Below are 8,219 nucleotides of genomic sequence, written 5' to 3' on the forward strand. Positions count from 1 at the left end.
ACTAACTTTGCCTGGAAATCTGACATGTTCGACATGCAGCGCAAATAAACAGAATAGGAGCTCTTATACCTAGGCTTAACCGTAGAGACTCCTTTAGCGTCTAACGTGTCGGAATGCACTAATTCTTCGTAAGCTGTTTTTACCTTTCTCCATATTGCCTTAAGTTCCTCTTGCTGAAGAGTGAGGCTATATTTTGTATATTCAGTTTGGGCCGTGTCATTATAGTCGGCCTCAAATTCTGCCACAGCATCAGTCAATTTTATGAATTTATCCATTTTTGTTGATCAGAACAAAAAATTTTGCAAACTGACAGGTATTATTTAGTGCAGAGAAACCACTGGAGACCAAGATTCAAGTACGACTTCACTTGAGAAAAATGCTTAGAGACCACCACAATCCCAGATTTTAACACAAGAATTTCTAGTGTACTTTCACACGTATCAAGAAATATTCTTTTATTTGTAATAATATATATATGTATGTATGTTTTAATGGTTATACGTATGTATGTATCCGTAAGTATGTATATATATTTTACTTTTTTCTTATGATTGCAGAATCTAAAAACTCGCCACCCAACTCTCAATTGTAATTGAATTATTTGTCAACTTATTCCGAAGTGACTTCTTATTTGTCCAATATTGTTTGCCGCACGCGAATAGTGATTTTGTGGATGAAAATTTAAAGTGAACTCAATATGTGCCAACCAAATTAATAACAAGTGAGATTAGAATCAAAACTCCGTGATGTGTTAGTGTTGATGTACATACATACATGTGTATATGTACGTAAAGAATTGAAAATGCAACTCGAACTAAATACAATAAACGTGATGAAAGCCAAAAATCGTCGAAATGAATATGTATTTTGCAGATATGGGAAAATAATTTTGAGCCCCGAAACTTAGTGAAAAAAGTGTGTTGCAGTGTTGTTTAAAAGAATAGTTACACAAACAACTTACGTGAAAAGTTTTTACTAAAATCGTTGTCGCGCGCACTGGTGTTACTGTTCGTCTTGCATACCCGTATGTATGTATGTACCTATACTCATTTTCATCAATAATACATAAAATAATGTGCTTGAAACGACAACCACGTACCTTTGTAACTAGTTTTTGAACTTTTGGTGGCTTGTGCTGTTTGCTGAAAAGATTTGCGCCTTTATGTGTCGCTGTGTTGGTAGGGTTTCTGGTGAGCTGGTGGTAATTTGAGCGCTTTTGCGTGTTGCCGCACCGTATATATCGGTCCTTTGGCTCCTTATTATTTTGTGTGGAAAGACGTCTGCTCGATGAGTGAATCTAATCTGGGGCGTTTTTGTGATAGCTTCCGTGACCTTTGCTTATATATATAAATGATCTCTGGTTACTTTGAATTTCGGCGTTGATGGACCATGAACGATCGGTGAACCAGTGGGTCGCAACTCCCGCAGTAGCACCAATGTTAATTGAAAAAAAGAAAATGAAATGAAACACAACCAAGTGTATTAGTAGATAATAGCTATGATTTCAATTGGGTTTATTATCGAATAACTCAGTGGGTGTACAATATGATTACCTTTGAATATGTATCGCTGGGTGATGGCTGAAGTCGTCCCGTCTCCTTGATAGCTCGAATGAAGTGAAAAAGTCCCGCTTTGACAAAGTTAAGTTTACCCGCCGGCAGCCAACTGCTCGGAGGGGAAACTTAACGAAATTATATTACAACGGGAAATAATACATGTATTGCTAACGGCGTAGCAATAAAGGTAGGCCGTATATATGCCTGAGTATGTTTGTGTGCTCGGCTCAAGTCAATGCTCTTTTACATTAGGGTGGTTCAACCTTTAAATCATTTGGTTTTGCATGAAGGCCTAAACACACGGAAACGTGAGCACTAGTGAAATTTAAGAATGGTTTTTCTTTTAGGCGCATCAATATTACATAGTTACATCCCGAGCTAATAAAAGGAAGGTAAAAAGAAAATAATTAAACCAAGAAAAAAATAAAGCAAGTCCCTAAAAATTAAATTAAGTAAAATAAATATATTTTTCCTTATAAATCAATAAAATACAAAAATTATAAGACAGTGAAATTAGCAAAAGAAAAACAAATTAATAAAATAAAGTTTTAAAAATTAAATTAAACAAAAAAAGCTTTTTTAAACATTAAAAATTGAAAATTAGAAGAATAGAGAAAATAGCTAAAGAAGAAGAAAAGTAAGTCCCTAGAAATTAAATGAAATAAAAGAAATATATTTTTCCTTTAGAAGCAATAAATCTAAAAATTAAAAGAAAAAATTTAAAAAAGAAAAAATTTAATTCAAAAAGTCCGCTGCACGAGGTTCGAACTCGGATCTTTCGTTGGCAAGCCTGAGCTTTGCTCACTCGGCCATTGCGACTGTTGGAGCGATACGAGCTAAATGATATACATACAAGTGCTTTTCACCACGAGTGAGTTTACTAAAACTCTGTGTCGATTTCGTTTGCTGCAAGAAATTATCTAAGTTAAGAAAATATAAATTTACCTCCGAGCTACTTAACTATCTATTTATATATGTAACTCTGGATGTTCTGCAATTGGGTCTTATTATAGATGGTAGCTTGATTTCTGTGGAAATGTCATAATTCCAGCAAAAGTCAAATAGCAAACATGGCGATCAAAATCATTGAGTGAAACTACCTTATTTTTTGTACCATGGTGTGTACTTGATAAATTAAGCAGTTTTATAATATGTAAATCTTTTATTATTTATCAGGAACTGGGATTCTAGAAGATAAGTCAAAAGCCCTTTTCTTGATTAATTCATGTCTGAAAATGCTATTGCCAAGCGTTTACAATTGAAATTGCATGTGAAAAATATAAAATTTGTATATTAAAAAAAATTTTTCTATTATTAAACACTGCATGTGCCTGCGAAACATGGAATTATAGCCGACATCTCTACCCACTCGGCTAGGGCAGTCAAAAGGTTTTTTGCTGTTAAGGCAGTGTCACACGATTGGTACATTTGTACAGATTTGTAAAGTTTTTTATTGGGCTATTGGTACAAAATAAAAAAACAGGCAGGCAGTGTCACACGATTGGTACATTTGTACAGATTTTTAAAGTTTTATGTTGGGCTATTGGTACGAAATAAAAAGACTGGCACGTAAATTTTTTTTTAGTCAATCGACCTTCTATCTATTGAAAATTTAGAAAAAATTGTTTTTCGTGATTGGGATAAATAAAAATATTTGTGCATTCACTCGATTGGGATACAATTTGCACCATTTTCGGGCAAATGCGAAATCACGTGACACTGCCTTTAAATTAATATTTTTCATATATGACAATGAAATCAAATAACCTCATAGCCCTGTAAAATTAGAACAAGTAGGTACGAAGAAAACATTTTAAATAAATAAATATTTGATATGTATTATATTCAAATGCCGAAGTGGTAGTTCTCTACAACATTTGTACGAACAAGTTTTTTGTACGACGCTAGATCACGACCGGGAACGTGCTAAACATAGCGATTTAAGGGAAGCGGCGTAAAATTCATTTCCACATCACGTCAACCGGTACAGTACGATTGCCAAAATTATATAGGACGCATTACAAAGATTAAGGTCTTAAAATTATCACATAGACTCCCCCCATTGAACAGTGTAGTCTTTTGAAAAATGCAACATGACGTCTCTAATATGGCGTCTAAACTAACCGTAAGTAAGATTTTGCTTTACAACTTTAGTTCTACCCGAGAACCCAACACTAACACCCCTATTCTGCAACACTTTCGTATTCGGAGTTTGCTACGAATCGTAGAAATGGTATGCTGCAATCCGAATCGTATTTTCGAATTTCGTAACAATAAAATGCCTAAAAACAAGCGAGTAAGAAATTGACAGCTATTCTGCGTCGGAAGCGAGATGAAAATTAAGCAAAAAGTAAGACATCACCCCTGAAAAGTAGAGAGCCGTGAGCGCACCACAGCCTACCGTGAAGTACTGGCGACACCCGCTCGCCCTCCGTTAGCAGGGCGACGTCCATCAGCGCCAGCAGAGCGCCACTTTCCGCCGTCAGCAGAGCGAAGTTACCAGAGCGCTACTCTCCGGCGTCAACAGAACGCTACTCATCGCCATCGGCAGAGCGACGTCAACCGCGTCTATAAGAGCGCCACTCATCGGCGCGACCCGAGCGCTACTCTCCGACGTTAGCCGAACGCTACTCACCGACGCTAGGGCGTTTTTCAATCAAATTCTGAAGTAGGGCGTTCTTGAGAAGTTTTCTGAGATGGGGCGTTTTTGAACTGGCTGCCGAGATAGGTTGATCTTCCACTCAACCATCGAAATAGAATAGCCGATTTTGTCGAATTCGCCAAGAATAAAGTAACGGTACTGTTGTTTTCTCTACATTGCGATAATTATGTAATATTTTGTCATTCAGGTGTTGTGAATAATGCTGAATAGACGCAAAAAATTACTTTTGGGTTTCCTGGCCCTCTATGAAGATAGAAAACAACAAGAGGAAGAAAGTGATAATTTATTTTTTGTTGGACCATTTCGAAAAAAATTTTAAGTATTTTAATATGAGTTAATATTCATGAATAACACAGATGAGAATACTTATATCCAACGTATTAAATATTGTTTTTACTTTTTTAATTTCTATTATAATAATTCGCTCAAGACAAAATACAAATCTTCCCAACAATAGCAAAATGATGAATGGTCAATGCAGAGAAATCACGTGCACATTGTTTTGTACTGAAAATTCTGAGTAAACTACGAACTGTTAATTTGGGCCTAATTGTACCTATTTGCCAAAAAAATTTAACATAAATGTAGATAAATATACCAAAAAAGTAAATATGCATATTTATGTGTATACGCTTTTGATAGTGGGTGGTTAACCTCTCCCTTCGGTACTGTATATACTTTTGGACTCTTATCAAACACTCTTTGCTATTAAAAAGATCCTTAAATGGAATGCTAGCTTGCAAGTCAGCGATAATGTAATTTGAGGACCGTTTTTATCTATTTAAGTATAAGGTGCAATCCCGTATTCCTCGGACTCGGACTAGTAAAACTGTCAAAAAATAAAAATTCGCTCACAGCGAGAGAGTAACATTGAAAAGTACGGGATCGCTTTCTAGTAAAAAATGGTAACTTCTGTCAACTTCAACATAACCTCCAAATTTTGGTTGTAAATTTTTGCTTATTTTGTATGTAAACACACTCAGCTCACACATGTAAATAACCAAAAATACTTTCAAATTCATTAGAATCCACTTAAACAAGTAATTAAATACTTTTCAACATGAATTAGCATAGTGCACTTTTCTTTTGTTTACAATTTTAACAAAAGTTTTTTGTTTATAACTTTTAAATGGTTAATAATATTAGCCCTCCCCCTCCAGATTGTTAATAGGGGGGCCGAAACGCGTCGTTTGGTACCCCTCCCGACTTTTCCGGACCTTTTTTAGGGGTTGTTACCATACACTAGAGAATTACCTTCTTGTGGGCTACATTTCCTATTTCCGAGCATGAACCAACGACTACAGATCACGCAATCCGCCATCGTTGTATTTGTAATCGAATTTTATAAAAAAGTTTTCGTAGCGTTTTTGACGTTTTTCCCTTTTGTTTACATCGTCTTCTATCGTTTCCGGATGTCTTTTTTAGCAATTTGATGTGTTTTATCAGCGATTTTCATTTTAATTTTGATTTATTATAAATTTATGATATAAAATGAAGTGCTTTGTGATTGGAACAAGTTTGTTCATTTGTCTCTATCATCGTCATCATCGTCTTCTATCGTTTCCGGATGCCTTTTTTAGCAATTTGATGTGTTGTATCAGCGATTTTCATTTTAATTTTGATTTATGATATAAAATTAAGTGCTTTGTGATGGGAACAAGTTTGTGCATTTGTTTGGGCCTAAATTTTCGTGAAAAGTGGGTGCACGTTTGTGGCCAGAATGTTGGCATTGAAAAATCGACACGTGGTAATGATATGCGATTGTAAAAGACTTTCTGTCATGAAAACCATATTTTATGAACTTTTTTTTGCTAATTGTCATCAAGTTTCACTTCGTATATTTTATAATAAATACCAATTTAATCGCACTCCAATCACCCCGTCTTTTTCGTTTGTTTTGTTTCATTCTTAGACACACGTCAAAAACGCTCAGAAATTTACTTTTTTCATTTTGTTGCGTGATCTTGCTAGTTGGTTCTTGTTTCCGAGAATGGCCTCTGCCTAGTGATGGCACGATTAATTGAATAACCGATTATAATCGGTTATTTTCATTCGGTTAACGATTTAATTGTATCGAAATTTTTCTTTCTATTAATCGAGCGATTAACCGATTAATTTTCAAAATAATCGAAAAGAAACCATCGAAAACTGACTACATCATGTATGAGTAAAAATTACGTGACAAAATTGGAACTCGTATCACTCAATACTAACAACAACAAAAAGTTTCACTCCACTCAGTACATACATATGTTACTTGTTGGGAGGTCTTTTACATTCTCGTATTCTGCAAATTTTTTAAATGATATTTTTGCAAAAAACCGCAACACAAGTTTAACCTAAGTAGCTACTAAAAAATCATACCGCAGGTATGCACATATTTTCATTAATTTTCTGAATTCGTTGTTGCGCATTTTCTTCTTTTTTATATGGAAGAAAATAAGCAACACCATTACCAAACAGAAAAATACCAAAAATCAGTGGTAAGTGCCAGATACTTCAGTATTGCAATTTTTTATACAAAAATTTAATGGGCAACAAAACTGCATACTAAAAATCTTTCTAATAAATCTAATTAAAAAGTTCGAACTTTTTGTTGAGTTTTTTTTTAATATTGCACAAAGGTTGATATATTTATACGTTTTTTGCTGAAGAATAAGTTATATTTAAAAAATAACTAAAATTAAATAACAAAAAAATTCTCGAGGTGCGCTATAATTTTGGCACAGGGTGGTTTTTATTAATTTTCGATTTTAATCGAAACGACCGATTAATCGGTTAATTTCTTGCGATTAATTGCAATTATTTTCGAATGGTTTCGATTAATCAATTAACCGATTAATCGATTATTAAATTTTTTTGCCATCACTACCTCTGCCATTCAATAGTGATAGAACTTTTTAGAAAAGTATCGATACTAGTACTCATATAGAATACTCTAAAGAAGAATCGATGCCAGTACTCATATTTGCAAAAAAGTATCGATACTCGAACTTTCAAGTATTTTTAAAACAAACGCGAAAAGTTGACAGAAATCAGATTGCTTTGCTTTTGTGAACTCTTCCTATTTGTAAATTAAATATACACTGCTTTAAATAGTTGAAATGTGATCACTTCAAAAGGAGTTTAGAAATAAACTTACAGTTAGTTTACTTGTACAAGTGTAAAGTAATCGTTTATAGCACATATTCTATAATATTTAACGCGTATATTTATAAACCCATTTACTTTTAAAATGAAATGGAAATGCAGAAAATGAGAAACAAATGTGATGAACTCCATTCTCTAAAGGAAATAGAAGCTCTCTTTCATAAAAATTTTCTTCGAGAATGGGCTGCATTCCGCATTCACAACGAGGGTAGAATACAATGGTTAACGGATGCTATGATAAGCTGGAGGATAGCCAAGTTATCGTGTCGAAGACCATTCTCTAGAGCTGGAAAACTATCGATAGTATCGATGGTATTTGACTATCGAAAACATCGATGGTCAAACATTATAAAAATTTCGCAAATTAATGGTGTTTAAAAATTCAGATTTAAACTTTATACAAAAATTGTAGAAGTTTCGCAAATTTTCAATCAAATTTCAAACTTTTTAATGGTTTTGTAGCCCATTTAATTCTATTATAATAAAGTGCAAGTATCAAGGTGCTAAAAAATCTCGTTCATTTTTGAGAATTTTTTTGGTTGAAGGTGTTTCACGTTCTTTCTATACAAATTATGTTCGACAACTTTCTTTTATATGAAGGTCACTGCCAGCAAAAAAAAATCCAAAAACCAACGGAATTTTTCAGCAGCTTGAAGCTTGCACTTTATTAAACTAGAATTAAATGGGCTACAAAACTGCATACCAACATTTTTTCTAAAAATTCTGATTAAAAAGTTTAATATTTGGTTGAAAATTGGGAAACTTTTATAATTTTTATATACTTTTATAAAAAAATAATAAACATTGAATAAACAAAACACAAAGAGACAAAACTGGTCAAAATATCGCTC

The sequence above is a fragment of the Rhagoletis zephyria genome, unplaced genomic scaffold, assembly GCF_001687245.7.
Source record: "Rhagoletis zephyria isolate East Lansing unplaced genomic scaffold, Rhagoletis_zephyria_1.1 Rzeph_scaffold_01456, whole genome shotgun sequence".
Lineage (NCBI taxonomy): Eukaryota > Metazoa > Arthropoda > Insecta > Diptera > Tephritidae > Rhagoletis > Rhagoletis zephyria.